Source organism: Arachis ipaensis, chromosome B1 (genome assembly GCF_059453495.1).
Source record: "Arachis ipaensis isolate K30076 ecotype BB chromosome B1, ASM5945349v1, whole genome shotgun sequence".
NCBI lineage: Eukaryota > Viridiplantae > Streptophyta > Magnoliopsida > Fabales > Fabaceae > Arachis > Arachis ipaensis.
The window spans coordinates 106,352,804-106,367,644 of NC_142436.1; the positions used below are offsets into that span (position 1 = coordinate 106,352,804).

The 14,841-nt window shown below is 39.9% G+C and overlaps 1 pseudogene; it reads left to right on the forward strand.

The window, feature by feature from the left end:
- Positions 1–214: 214 nt before the first annotated feature.
- On the forward strand, positions 215–1,767 carry LOC148577805 (uncharacterized; annotated as a pseudogene).
- The last annotated feature ends 13,074 nt before the right edge of the window (positions 1,768–14,841 follow it).

Consider the following 14,841-nt stretch of genomic DNA (forward strand, 5'->3'; position numbering starts at 1 on the left):
TCCTTGTGCTCACCCCATGCAAAACCCCAACCGTCCATTAAATAATTACTCCATCAATCCACACCTTTCATTCCCTCATCACTTCCCTATATAAGTGAATCCTAGTCTGTACTTCCCCTTCACATTCCAAATCTCTTCATCGCACCTTGTCCTAACCAACCGAATTCCTCATCTCTCCGTACCTTCCACCCTCTTCACACATCAACTCAAACTCATGGCATCATCAAGCTCCAAGAGGCAAAAGAGGAAGGAACCAGTGGAGAGCATTCCTTTCGATGAGAAGAGATTCAAAACTGCATTTCATGAACTCGAATTCGAACGGATAAAGCTCAAGAAGATACTGCCTGAGTTAACATTCCAAATTGACGAGGATGAGTGCCCACAGATTCGAGAGAAGATTGAACAAAGGGGTTGGCAAAGGCTTACGAACCCGGAGAGGAAGATAAATGCAAACCTCATCAAAGAGTTCTATGCAAATGTGGTCAGAGAAGACAAAACCAAGGCTCCCACCTTCAAAAGTTACGTAAGAGGAAGAGAGGTGGACTTCAGCCCCAATGCTATAACAAGAACTCTTCAGTTGAAATCACCACATTTTGATGAGCTTGGTTATCAAGCAAGAGTAAGCAAGAACACTGACGATGATGAACTCGAAAAAATTGTGAATGACATATGTGTTATAGGAGCTAACTGGGAAAGGTATGCGGATAAGAGACCCAGGTTCATCAAGAGAGGAGATCTCAGCCCTGAAGCCAAGGGATGGTTTGAACTCGTGAGGAGATCTATCCTCCCAGCAGCGAATAATTCCGAGGTCAACGTCACTCGAGCTACTATGGTACATTGCTTAGTACAAGGTGGAGATATCAATGTGCACGAACTTATAGCTGAGGGGATTCAAGAGTCAGCTGAGAAGATTGATTCGGGTACCAGGCTTTGGTACCCCAGCACCATCCTCAGACTGTGCACGAAGGTCAAGGTTATCTTCGAGGATAGCAACCCAGATTGGTTAAATCCTGGGAGGCTAATTATGTTTCAGCGTCTAACTCATGTGACACCAACCCAACAACAAAGAAGACCTCACATAGGAAATCCAAAACCAAAAGGAGGAGCTCACCAAGAAGAGTCTCATCAGGAAGAACACCAACAAAGAGAATATTATGACCCAACCAACATAAACCTGAATCACATTCATGGAGCCATTGAGGAACTAGCAAGGAGTTATATGGAGGGACAAGAACAACAACTGCACATTCAAGCTCAAAGGATGGATCGTCAAGAAGAGCTCCTTTCTAATTGGATGAATCAACAAGGGGAGTGGCAGAAACAGCAAATGGAATATTATTCCCAGCTCACTCAAGCCATCAATCAAGTGTCTGAAAGGCAAGAGCATCAAGATAAACGCCTTCAAGAACTCAACCAACGCCAGCTAGCTCAGACGAAGGCATTCAATGAGTTCAGTGTACTTAAGGAAGGACGGCAACTACATAGGGAGGAGTTCAACATAAACACTCAAGCTAAGTTGAACTATATGTCTAGTCATATGCATAATCTACACTCTGCAATCCCTAGGTATGATGAGATCCAAAAGACTTCACAGAACAAGAGGAAAGGAAGGTGAAACAGCAGAAGAAAACACTGAAAAAGAAGATGGAAGATGCTGGTTTTTGGAAGAAGTTGATTGGAAAAGGCAAGGGAAGTGGGAGTACAAGCACTCAAGAAAAACACCAAGAAGACAAGCAAGAGGAAGAGCATGGGCAACCCCATGAATAAAAGGTGGTCGAGTTCCCTCTTTGATCCATATTTTTCAAGTTTTAAATAAGGAAAATTATGTATGAAATAGAACATGTTCCATGGTAGTTAGGATTTTGAATTATGCCTTTAAGTTTTTCATTACTTAGGTCTATGCTTGCTAGTCTTCATGTCACTGCATTTGTACCTTGCTTATTTGTATGCTTGTCTCCTTTTTAATCAAATAAAAAGAGAATGTGTGTTATCAAAGACCAGGTGGGAGTTCAAGTTGTGGAGTAAGTTCCTAATTTTATGGGGTGATAATAGATTAGCTAAGTTGGTTCACCAATAAGGTGGGAAGGCAACTATCTGTCCTGAATCATATGCTTGAAACACACCCCATGAGACTAGCTAAATAACAAGATCCCAATAAGAAAAGGGAAAGAAAAATGAACATTAAAAACAAAAGAAAAAGAGTAAGAAATAAGGCTAGGCACCAAGGGTTTGAATCTTGAGGGAAGTGTCTGTGGTGTTCCTGTGTAAGGGATTTACTTGGATGAATAAGCTCTTAGGGGTGCCTTATCACTTGGTAACTTGGGTTAACTAACCCGGGATTATCAGCTGAAAGTCCACTATCAAGAGTAACCCTTGCTACAGAACGCTTAGTAACCCAAAGAGGTGCTGGACACCAAGGTCTCAAGAAAGAAAATAACAAACCATGTGCCTATGGTGTGTATGTATGGGGGAAAGAGACTTGAGGGAGTAAGTCCTTAGGGGTGTCTTAACACCTAGCACCTTGAACCAACTAGTTCGGGAGTACTGGCTGAAAGCTTATCTTAAAGAGTCGCCCCCTCATAGAGCACCTAGTCTAAGAACACAAACAAGCCCTGAAATAACAAAAAGGATCAATGAATAAAAGTCTCATGGGATACAATCAAGTGAGTATTCTAGGACATGATAAAGATCTGAAAGCCAGTGAAGGAATGAACCTAAGTTGCTATGCATGAAACCACCATAAAACCAAGGACATGACTTCCACAACAATGACTCGTTCCTCTTGGCATTCCATTCATCATTCTCTTGTTCCAGTACTTGCTTAGGGACAAGCAAGCTTTAAGTTTGGTGTTGTGATGCCAGGGCATTTTGGCCAGTTTCACTGACCTTTTCTTTAATGTTTTAGGGTAGTTTGATGCATTTTCTTAGGAAATAAGCAAGTTTTTGGTAAAATTTCACTTACATCTTGATTCAAGCAAACATGGTGCACTTTACATGATTTCATAAGAATTTTGCATGAATTATATGACAAATTGGATGATGCATGTCTCATGACTTGGATTAGAACTTTGATGCACTTTATTGTTTGATTTCAGGACAAAGGAAGCAAGGAAGAACCACGTTAGCAGTAACGTTAGTCTAACTAACGTGACCACTAACGTGGAATGGGAGCTAACTTGCAACGTTAATGAGAAAAGTAATCGCCAATAACGTCCTCGAAAGCCATAATAGCCTATGTTAAGAGTCACGTTAACTAAGTTAACGTGAACCCTAACGTGGAAGAAAGAAATAAGGCCAACGTTAGTGACACTCACCTTTGTCACTAACGTTGGACCAAACTCATAAGTGGCTACGTTAAGAGCCACGTTAACTCAGTTAACGTGGACTCTAACGTTGGGAAGCAAAAGAGAAGCCAACGTTAGTGACACTCACCTTTGTCACTAACGTTGGCCAAGCCACAATAAGCCACGTTAGTTGCCACATTAACTTAGTTAACGTGGAAGCTAACGTGGAGAAGGCAAGTGATCGCCAACGTTAGTGACACTTACCTTTGTCACTAACGTTGGGATGTACCACCACAAGCCACTATGAGCAACGTTAGCTCCAACGTTAACTTAGTTAACGTGGAAGCTAACGTGGATAAAGGAGATGATGAGCCAACGTTAGTGACACTCACCTTTGTCACTAACGTTGGAGATGGCTATCAACACCACGTTAGAAGCCACGTTAACCTAGTTAACGTGGACTCTAACGTGGGAAGTAGGGGCATCTTGGAACGTTAGTGACAAAGGTAAGTGTCACTAACGTTCTCGAAGGATTGGCAAGCCTATGTTAAGAGCCACGATAACTAAGTTAACGTGGACTCTAACGTAGGAGGAAGGGAGGACTCTCAACGTTATTGGAAAAGGTGAGTCCCAATAACGTGTGCGAAGGACCAAGAGGCAACGTTAGTGATCACGTTGGTGCCACTAACGTTGAAGTTAACGTGGATCATCCTTGGGTTAGGAACGTTAGTGAAAAAGGTGATTGTCACTAACGTTCTCGAACCCACACTCTCACTTAACGTTAACGCCACTAACGTCCTGAGCTAAAGACCCTGCCTACTTCACACTTTCTCTCTGCAAGTAAAGCTAAGCCCAATGAAGAGGATAACTGCTTCAAACTCAAGATCCAAAGGCTCATATCCAAGACTTGGAGAACTAACTAGAAGATCAGAAGAGTAGTATATATAGGGGTAGTTTTGAATTAGAAAGAGCTTTTAGGGGGGGAGTTGGAAATTGGAGAACTACTCTCTGTATAATTTTACTTTCTCTGCACTTCTAGTTTTATTTTTCATAATGTATTTTCCATCTTTGTTTTCGATTTTCAGAGCTATGAACAACTAAACCCCTTTCGTTGGGTTAGGGAGCTCTGTTGTAATTTGATGGATCAATATTAGTTTTCATTATTCTTCTTCTATCTTTTCTCTTGATTTTACTAGAAAGCTTTCAATCTTCATCTAATTGGGTAGTTATCTTGAAAAAGAAGCTATTCATACTTGGATCTCTTCTGAACCTTGGAAGAGGAATGAAGAGATCATGCTAGAAATGCTTTCTCATGCTGGACCAAATTGGGGTTGGATGGATATGGTGACTATAATTCTACCAACACTTGATTTGGGAATGCATGTGGTATAATTAGTGACCATACTTCATCTCTTCTCATGAGCAATTGCCCAAGGAATTGGCTATTGATCAAGATTTGAGAGATTGAATTACAAGGAATTGTAATTCGATCACTAAAGATTGCCAAGGAGATCAATGAACGCATTGATCGAGGAAGAGATGAAAATGAACTTGATCCGGAGAATGCAACATCTCCTAAGCCCAATGAATTCCCCATTTCTGATCTTACCCATTCTCTTTAATTTCTGCAATTTACTTTTATGAGCATCTTCCCCATTCCCATTTAAGATTCTGCAATTTACTTTTCGCCATTTACATTCAGCTCTTTATTTCCAGCAATTTACATTTTCTGCTCTTTACTTTCCCACCATTTAATTTTCTGCAAATCTCAAATCAAATTCTGCTTTGCTCAACTAGAACATTCCTCTAATTAAAGTTGCTTGACCAATCAATCCCTGTGGGATTTGACCTCACTCTATTGTGAGTTTTTACTTGACGACAATTCGGTATACTTTCCGAAGGAAAATTGTTGAGAAATAAGTTTTTGTGCATCAACAATCCAACTATACCACTACAGAAAAGGAACTCCTAGCTATTGTTCATGCTTTAGATAAATTCAGATCTTATTTGCTAGGGTCCAAGATAGTGGTATACATAGATCATGCAGCTTTGAAGTACTTATTGACAAAGAATGAGTTAAAACCTAGACTCATACGTTGGATCTTGCTTTTGCAAGAATTCGACATTGAGATTAGGGACCGGAGTGGGACTCAAAACTTGGTTGCGGATCATTTAAGCCGCCTTGAGAATTTAAAATTTGACCTATTTTCGATCAATGACTCATTCCCATTGAATAGTTTGCATGCTGTGTCGGATAGCTTTCCTTGGTTTGCCCCAATTGCGAACTACTTGGATGCAAAACTCTTCCCTTCTTACTTTTCTAAACACCAAAGAGACAAGTTAAGGAGTGATTCCAATTACTACATTTGGGATGACCCTCACTTGTGGAAGAGAGGAGTGGACCAAGTAATTCGAAGTTGTGTCCCGGAATCTGAAATCCAACCCATTCTTGAAGATTGCCATTCTTCCGAATGTGGTGGCCACTTTGGCCCACAAAGGACCGCTAAAAAGGTGTTGGATTGTGGATTCTGGTGGCCAACCTTATTCAAGGATACTAACCGATTCTGTGTGTCTTGCCACCAGTTTCAGAAGTCGGGAAACACGTCCTAAAGGGATGAGATGCCTCAGCAACCTATGTTGTTCTGTGATATATTTGATGTGTGGGGTATTGACTTTATGGGACCGTTCTCCAACTCAAGTGGGTATCTGTATATTCTGTTAGCGATTGACTACGCGTCAAAGTGGGAAGAAGCAATACCTACCCACCTTGATGATGCCAACACCATCATTTCTTTTGTTAGAAATAACATTGTATGCCGTTATGGGTCGCCACGAGTAATCGTGAGCGACCAAGGATCCCACTTTTGTAACAGGAAAGTAGAGGTACTGCTCAAGTGCTATGGGGTATTTCATAAGGTTGCCACTGCTTATCACCCACAGATCAACGGACAAGCAGAAGTGTCCAACCAGGAGATTAAGAGAATCTTGGAGAAAGTGGTAAATCCACAAAGGAAGGATTGGAGCCTCTGGCTAGGAGATGCACTATGGGCGTATAGAACGGTCTACAAGACTCTGTTAGGGATGAGTCCCTTCCGGATCGTCTATGGTAAGGCATGCCACCTTCTGGTGGAGATTGAGCATAAAGCCTATTGGGCAGTAAAGCAGTGCAACATGGATTTAACCAAGGCGGGTGTGGCCAGGAAATTACAGCTAGAGGAGCTCGAGTGTTTGAGGAACGAAGCATATGAGAATGCCCGGATCTACAAGGAAAAGACTAAAGCATTTCATGATCATCACATCTGGAAAAAGGATTTTCAAGAAGGTAATGAGGTTCTCCTCTACAATTTGAGGCTTAGATTCATGCCCGACAAGCCCTGTTCTAGATGGGAAGGACACTTCAAGGTGAAGGAGATAAAGCCCTATGGAGTGATGAAATTGTTTGATCCTAAAAGTGAAGCAACTTTCAAGGTGAATGGACATAGAGTGAAGAAGTACCATGGCTACAAGTTTCCAAAAGAGCTAGAGGTGTTCCTATTAACGGATGCACCTAGAGGAGGAGAAGCTTGAGTGACTGACCGTCCAACTTAAGGACGTTAAAGAAAAGTGCTTGGCGGGAGGCACCCCACCGTGGTAAGATCTTCCTTGTGAATACCTTCTTGCTTTTAGCTCTAGATTTTTTGTAAATTTTGTGACTTCTTGATGTTGTTGATTGCATAGGAATGCTAGTTTTGTTGATCTTGTTGGATAACTAGGATGTTTATATAGATTTAATCATTTTGATATGGAAGAATTGTTGAAGTAGAGAGAATGCAATGTTTTGAATAGTGCATGAATTTATGAATGTCTCTTTGACTACTAGCTTAAACACCTGCCAAGTATGTGTTAGAATAGCCCTTTCTATGTTAAAAAAAAACAAGGGAAAAGGGGGCATCCGCGTGCAAGCGCACTGTGCGCGTGCGCGCCGGTGGTGCATTTCATACTCCTGGTCCAAAAACCCGAGACTTATGCCCACTTTGTGCCCACTTCGTGTCAGGCACCCACGCGCCAGCATGCATGGCACCTGCGCGCCCACTGCAACTTGGCCATCGACGCGCAAGCGCACTGTGCGCGTGCACCGGTTGCGCAATATGAACTCCCTGGTACAAAAACCAGAGAGTTGTGGCATAAGTGTGCCTATTCTATGCCTGCACTGACGCGCAGGCGTACTTGGCGCGTCCGCACGCCTGTGCTGCATGCCAACTCTGGTACAATTAACCCGAGTGTTAGGCCTACTTTGTGCCAACTCTATGCCAGGCGCCCAACTAACTTCACGCGTACGCGCCCTGGACGCGTACGCGTCCCTCACTCCACCCTCACTGGCGCGCCAGCGCACCGTGCGCGCGCGCCCCGGTTGCGCGAACTAGTTTTAAAGCCAGCGTGCCCTGCTTCTATCCCTCTCCCACCTTCTTTCTTGTTTCTTTCTTCTTCTTTTTCCATCACCTTTCTTCTCTTCTTTCTCTTCCACATCCCACCACCACCGTCTCCGGCTACTCACCGGCAACCACCACCACCTCCAGTGGCACTACATCTCTTCTATCTCTTTCTCATTTATACAAAAAGAAAATTCTACCTTGTTCTTTTACACTTCTCAAGGTTCTACTTCTTCTATATCTCATCTCTTACTTTCTTTGCATACTCTCTTTCTCTAGTTAGATGTTTCTTATTGTTTCACTTATTTTCTCTTTTAGTTGCATGATTATACTACTTACTTTTTATTTGTTTACTTTTCCTTTTTCTTACTTTTCCATGGATGTTGAATTTGAGTTTTAATTTGCTTTAATAGATCTTCTTGTTGCCTTTCATTATCTTTGTCAGTAGGTGATGTTATGTGATGATTGTTATTTCATTTTGGTCTTCTAATTGGTTGAGTATCTCATAATTGCTCATTGCTTGATAACTGCACGCCAAGTGTTCGAGGAAATGTACGAATGTCATTATGGTTTATTTTAATCATGTACCTTCAATTTGGTGCTTCCTCCTCACTCACTTGCTTTCTTCTAAATGCATTGAGTCCACTTTGCTTGCTTAGAGTGTATGCTTGCTAATTAGATACTCATTGAACATGACTTGCTCTTTGTTATGGATGATTGAGATTATTCTTCTCATGCCATATTGCATGCTTTACTTCCTCTTGCATCCCATGCCAAGCGTTGTGACCCATACCTATATGATCAATTTGTTACACTATTCCTTTTAGGCACTACCTTTCACTTATATGTTTTTGTTGAGATGATTCTTTGGGTTTAATGCTTTCCCTCTTTCCCTTCCTTTTTCAGGATGGCCACTATTCCGAGGGTTACCTGAAACTGTAGGCCGATCTCGGATGAGATCTTCTGTACTGGTCGGAGATGACGTGTCCGGCTGGCTGGTGGCGGCCGGAGCTGTTGTGTCTGACTTGTTGGACTGGCTGCACTTATGATCCTTGGTCACCGGAGGGTGGGGGTACCTGCAAGAGACTCCGATGCTTAAGTTAGCACGGGTATTAAGCAGGTTTTTAGTAAAATCAGAGAATAAGTTATACCTGGGTGCTCCAGTGTATTTATAGTGGTTGTAGAGTGACCTTTCTAGATAAGATAAGTTAGTTATCTTATCTTATCTTTATCTTTGAGTTGAGGTCAGCTTATCTTCCAGGGAACCACCCTTAACTCTATAAGCTTGGGCAGCCTATGGATTTGAGTCGTGTTCCCATATTTGAGCCCTTTATTAGGCTTTCCTGTCGATTTGGCCGACCTCTTTGAGAAGAGATCGGATAGCCTGACCTGAAGAGGTCGGTCGCTTTGTCATCTGAACATCTCGGGTCGGATAGCTCGGCCCAGGGTGTAAACAGTGCCCCTGCTCGAGCTCAGTCTTCTGCTTTGAGGTCGAGTCCTTGACTTCGAACTTTCTCTAGTGAAGCCGAACTCGAGCATTTTGTCGATTCCTTTCTTTGTAGAACCTTTTTGAATGTTGAACGCTTTCCTCTAAGAGCGCTGACGTTAGGATTTTTGCCAGTAAAGAATGTCATAAAAATAGTCGCGTTGTAGATATAGTCTCTAAACCGACAAAAATCCCTTCGTACAAACATTTTGGTTGTCACAAGTAACAAATCCCTTTGAAATTGATAACCGAGTATTCAAACCTCGGGTCGTCTTCTCAAGGAATTGCAGGGAAGTATGTTCTTATTATTGGTTATGAAGATTGTAAATTGGGGGTTTTGGAAGTAAGGTGGGAATATGTTATATGACAAGTAAAATAAAATAATAATAATAAAATCTCTTGGCAAGGTATAAGAAATTGGAAGTCCAGACTTAGTTATTCTTATCAACAACAATGAAAGTTGAATCTTAATTCCACTTAGTCAACCTTTACTAAAGTAAAGGAAAGTCAAGGGACTAATTAGTTTGATCTTCGAATCCTATTTATTTCCTAAGAAAAGGTTGGGATTATTGAAGCTCAGTTCAATTAGCAAAGATAACAGTTATCAATTATGCTGTTGAATTGGATAACTCCTGAGTTACTGATTTCTTAACCAAAGCCAAAAGGGGAAAAGTAAATCTACTGGAATAAAAAAAATGCCTTCAAATGGGAAGCAATAATCATGTAAATAAAAGAAAGCAATATTAAACTGAAATACCTCAAATTGCATTAACAAAAGAACTTAAATCTGACATAGACATACATGGAAAAATAAATAAAAGAACATTGAACCTGGATTGTGATGGTATTTTTGTGGAAAACTGAATTTTCCAAAACACCTAAAACTCACCGGCAAGTATACTGGGTCGTATCAAGTAGTAAAACTCACTTAGAGTGAGGTCGATCCCACAGGGATTGATGGATCAAGCAACTTTAGTGGGTGATTAGTTTAGTCAAGCTAACGTTGAAGTGAATTGTGTGAATTTGGTGCCAACAGAAAGTAAATGACAATGAATTTAAAGTTGCAGAATGTAAATTGGCAAGTAGCTTAAAGAGCAAGAAATGTAAATTGCAAGAATCTTAAATGACATGAAATGTAAATTGCATGAAAAGTAAAGGGGCTGGGGTGTTTGAAATTAAAGAGAGCAATAGATCACATAACTGGAAATTTAAAGTGCAGGAAGAATAAATTGGGGACAATGTGAGCAGAGAAGTAAAATTGCAGTGAATAAGAACTTAGAGCAATTACAGGAAATGTAAATTGGAAGCAATGAAACAGAAAGTAAAAATGCTTGGAGAATTTTAAAAACAGAAAAGCAATGCTTAATTTGCAGCAATTTAAAGGTGGTTCAAGATCTCAGGAGTGGAAGAGACTAGATAACAAGTCTAGATCTCAAATCCTTCCTTGATCCAACAAGAACAATTGCAAAAGAAATAAAGAAAAGTAAATTGCAGAAAGAGTAGAAGAAGAAGCTGCAGATGGAGAATGAAAACAGAATTCCTTCCAATCTCAATCCAAAATTTCAAGACAGAAAAGAAAAATAAGAGAGAAAGCAAAATGAAAACTAAAAAGTGCCAAACTCCCTATTGGAGCTAGCCTCCTTTCTAATGGAGCTCCCTTTGAAGATGAGAGTGATGCCTTTATATAGGATTTTTACAAAATGAAAATAAAATGAAATTGTAATGAAAAACAAATTAAATGAAAATCCTAATTCTAGCTTGTTCTTGTGCCTTTGAGTGATGATGTGGGCTTGGCTTGCTCTGGATTTGAAGAGAGATGGATCTAGTTGGCCTTGGTTTAATTGATGAAGAATTAAATCCAATTTGATTTTTAATTGAATTTTGGACCATGGTGTAGCTCCCAGGGCAAAGCTCAGTTAGAAAACCCAACTTAGCTTTCAAGTTGTGCTGTCCGTGTCATTTGATGCGCGTCCAGCCTTGGTTGTGTGCCAAAATTGTGCGCACAAGGCTTGCTTGGTGCCTTTGGTCCGTGTCAAAATGTGGGGAAAAGGGGGGAAGTAGTGCTCAGTTGGGAAAACCAACTGAGCTCCCCTTGTGGCGCCTTGCTTTTGTCTTCAAGGTTCCAAGTTCAACTCTTGGTGGAAGAAGTTTTGTGAGCCTTTTCCTTGAATTTTCTTGAGTGGGAGCCCGATAAAGCTAAGTTAGAAAAGTGAACTGAGCACTATTTTGCTCTTGCCTTGCTTTCCTTGTGTCTCCCCCTTCGAGCCTTGGTGAAGCCACTTTGGTTTATTTTTGCTTGTTTTTTGTCCTTAAAGATGCCTTTCACTTGTGCCCTAATTTCATGCCAAATATGGACTATTATACATCGTTGCAAAGCTCTGAATGTCAGCTTTCCAACGCAACTGAAAGCACATCAATTGGACATCTGTAGCTCAAGTTATTGCCCTTTGAAGGAGGCATGGTCATGCTGTAAACGCCCAGATTTTAACTTAGCGAAATTTCTTGCCTCCAAGCACATTTTTCTTTTACGGCAAAGCTAAGTTCACTTAGTGAACTGAGCTTTGTGTGCTGATTGTTCATGCTTCCTTGATTTGGTCATGGGCCACGCTTTTAAAAGCGTGGCCTAAGGCTCTAAAGTGTGCTCCAACTTCAAAGTGTGCCCCAAAGCTCTTTTTTTCTCCTTTTTAGCTTATTTTGTGCTTCTTTGCTTCTTTTTCTTCTTATTTCCTACCAAATTTATAAAATTAAAAGATCAAGGAAATATACCATTTAAGCATAAAAGAATGCAATATTTAAGCACTAATAATCAATTTCTTGTATGAAAAAGCATAGAAAAACATGACATGTTGACATGTCATCACAACACCAAACTTAAACCTTGCTTGTCCCCAAGCAAGAAAAGAATCATACAATAAAGTGTGACAATTCAAGGTGAGAAGAATAGCAAGTTAATGTTCATGGCAAGCTAGTTTTCTATGCATGCTACAATCACAAAAGAAATATAAATGATTGATGCTTCTATCTAGCTCAATTTATGAAATCTTTTCCTTATAATTCTTCCTTGAAACAAGCTTTTGATTTTTCTTATTAGCTTCTCCTTTTAGGTGCTTTGCCCCATGAGTTAATAACAAAGCTACGATTCTAAATGCTTTGTTTTCAAGTATTACCACTTGATACATAAGCACCACAAGCATTTGAATTAGAGGACTTCATTAAGCTCATTTTTCTTTTCTTTTCTTGACTCTCTAATCATTGATGCTCAGAACCTTGAGCTTTGAGGGAGTGCTTTTGCACTTGAGCCTAGCCTTGACTTCTAAGTATTTTGTTTTCAAGCATTTGGCTTGATACATAAACACCATAAGTACTTAACAAATAAATTGCCATTGGTACTCAGAGCCTTCAGCTTTCTCATTCTTTCCCTTTTTCTTTTTTTTTCTTTATTTGCAATTGCTTCTTCAAGGTTTTCATGTTTTCAAAAGATTTCACAAAAAGTACTAGATGAAAACTTCAATTAAATAAAATCCAATGCAATTGAGCAACAATTAATCATACTAGCTTTCCAATACTTGTATGCACATGCTAAAATCTTCTTTAATGCCTTGTTTGTTTATGATCATGATACTTTACTGCTTTAAGCTTTACAAAACTCAAGTTGGTAGTCATAATGGCATGGCAACATGTTACAAATCAAAATTCAAGCTATGCCTTTATTCATACAGACATGTAAACAGAAAAGATGAAGACAATCATGTAATTTAAGTGCTGGAAACAAATGAGAAGAAAAGGAACTCTACAACCTTGTAGTTCATCTTCATTATTGTTGTCCTTTTTCCTCTATTCTTCCTCTTTCCCTTGCCAAACTCGGAATGCTTGCTCATCCTTAAGCAACAATTAGAACAATGGCTATGGGGCTAAGATGGATCATGAATGTCTCACACAATGAAATGTTAGTAGTACATGTGTTTAAGCAAGCAAAATTAAAGATAATAATCAAGGCACAAGAGACAGAGACATTGTGATTGCAAACATAAGAAGGTGTGCATGATACATTGCATAAAGATATAAGTGGCACACCAAACTTAGTGTGACACTTTCACTTGGAATTAATGCAAGTATCTTGTAAGAATTGGAACCAAATTTTTGTTGCATAGCAACACCAAACTTAGAATGCAATCATATGTCAATTTATTTGAATTAAAACTAAGTAAGTGAAACTGTTATTTGTTAAGTATAATCACCAAGCCAAGAATCTGTCATGAATAAAGCTCTCTTGGTAATGTCTTAACAAACACAGTAAATAAGCAAACTAAAATGAAAGCATTTTAAAACAGAAAAATGACTAAAGAAAGTAGAATGAAAAAGTGTCAAATTAAAAGAGAAAAATAAAACTGCAGAGGCATTATGATTATGCAAACAAGTGGTGTTGCTTGAATGAATTGCATAGAAAATAAGTGGCACACCAAACTTAGAATCTTGGTGTGTCACTTTCATTTTCGATTTGATGCAATCATCCAAAAAGATTGAAAACAATTTGTTGCAAGGCAACACCAAACTTAGAATGTAACCATATGCCAATTTATTGAATTTAAACAAAGCAAAGAAAGAAAGCAAAGCAAGGAAGAGACACATTACCTACTGTTGGCATGTTGCTCTTCACTTTCTTCCTCTTCTTCCAATTTGTTAAGAGGAATGACCTCAAGGGAGGAGAAGATTCAGCTATTGCCCCCTGTCTTGGTTTTCTCTCAGCAAGCTTTCTTTTGTACATGGCTTGACTGAGCTTGCTTGCTAGTGGTTTAGGGGTTGGATTGCTTGTGGTTGACCTCCTCTTGAATGTTGTCCTTGGTATTTTGGTCACAATCCTCTTCTCGGTGCTTTTGTTAATTGCCTTCACATCCTTGAATTCAAGACATGGTTGCTGTGTGATTTTTGGAGTGTTTCCTTCATTAAGGGCCTCTTGAACTGGTGGTTCCATGAGCCCTTCCTTCATGTGATTTTCTGCTTCACTTGAGAATGGACGTCCTTGATTGTCCTCCTCAATTTCTTGTTCTTCCACTTCCTCTCCAACAAATTGGTCTTCATTTTCCTTGCTTAGTGGATCTGAGCATTTCCCCATGTTCTCCAATTGCTCATCCATCTTCTGAAGACGGATTTCTTGTTCTCTCCAGGATTGTTGTTGTTCCTCCATGAGTTGTTCTTGTCTTTTCAACAATTCTCTGGATTTTTGAAGGGGATCTTCATTTTACTCTTCTACCTTCTCCCTTGCACTTAACAATTGGTTTATCAGCACTTCTATGTTTTTGAATGACTTCTCTTGCTCGTTCCAAGATATTTGCGCCTCCCTCTCATATTTTTCAAACATGATCTCAAGCTTTGAGAGGCCTTGGTTCGTGGAAGTTTGTGTTGAGGAATATTTAGGTTAAGAAGAATTTTCAAATGTAGAAGTGGGAGGTGAGGTTAGACAATCTCTCATGTGAGTTGACTGCTCAGAATTTGCAGTTTCTTGGTAATACTCCCAGCCACCATTGGAATAATGACTTGAATTATTTTGTGGTGGAGGGAAATATTCCATATGATTTCCTTTCTCATCTTGTGTTTCTGAAGCAATTCTCCATGGATTGGAGTGCTTAGAATTTGTATTTTCTTGGTGATACTCCCAGCCACC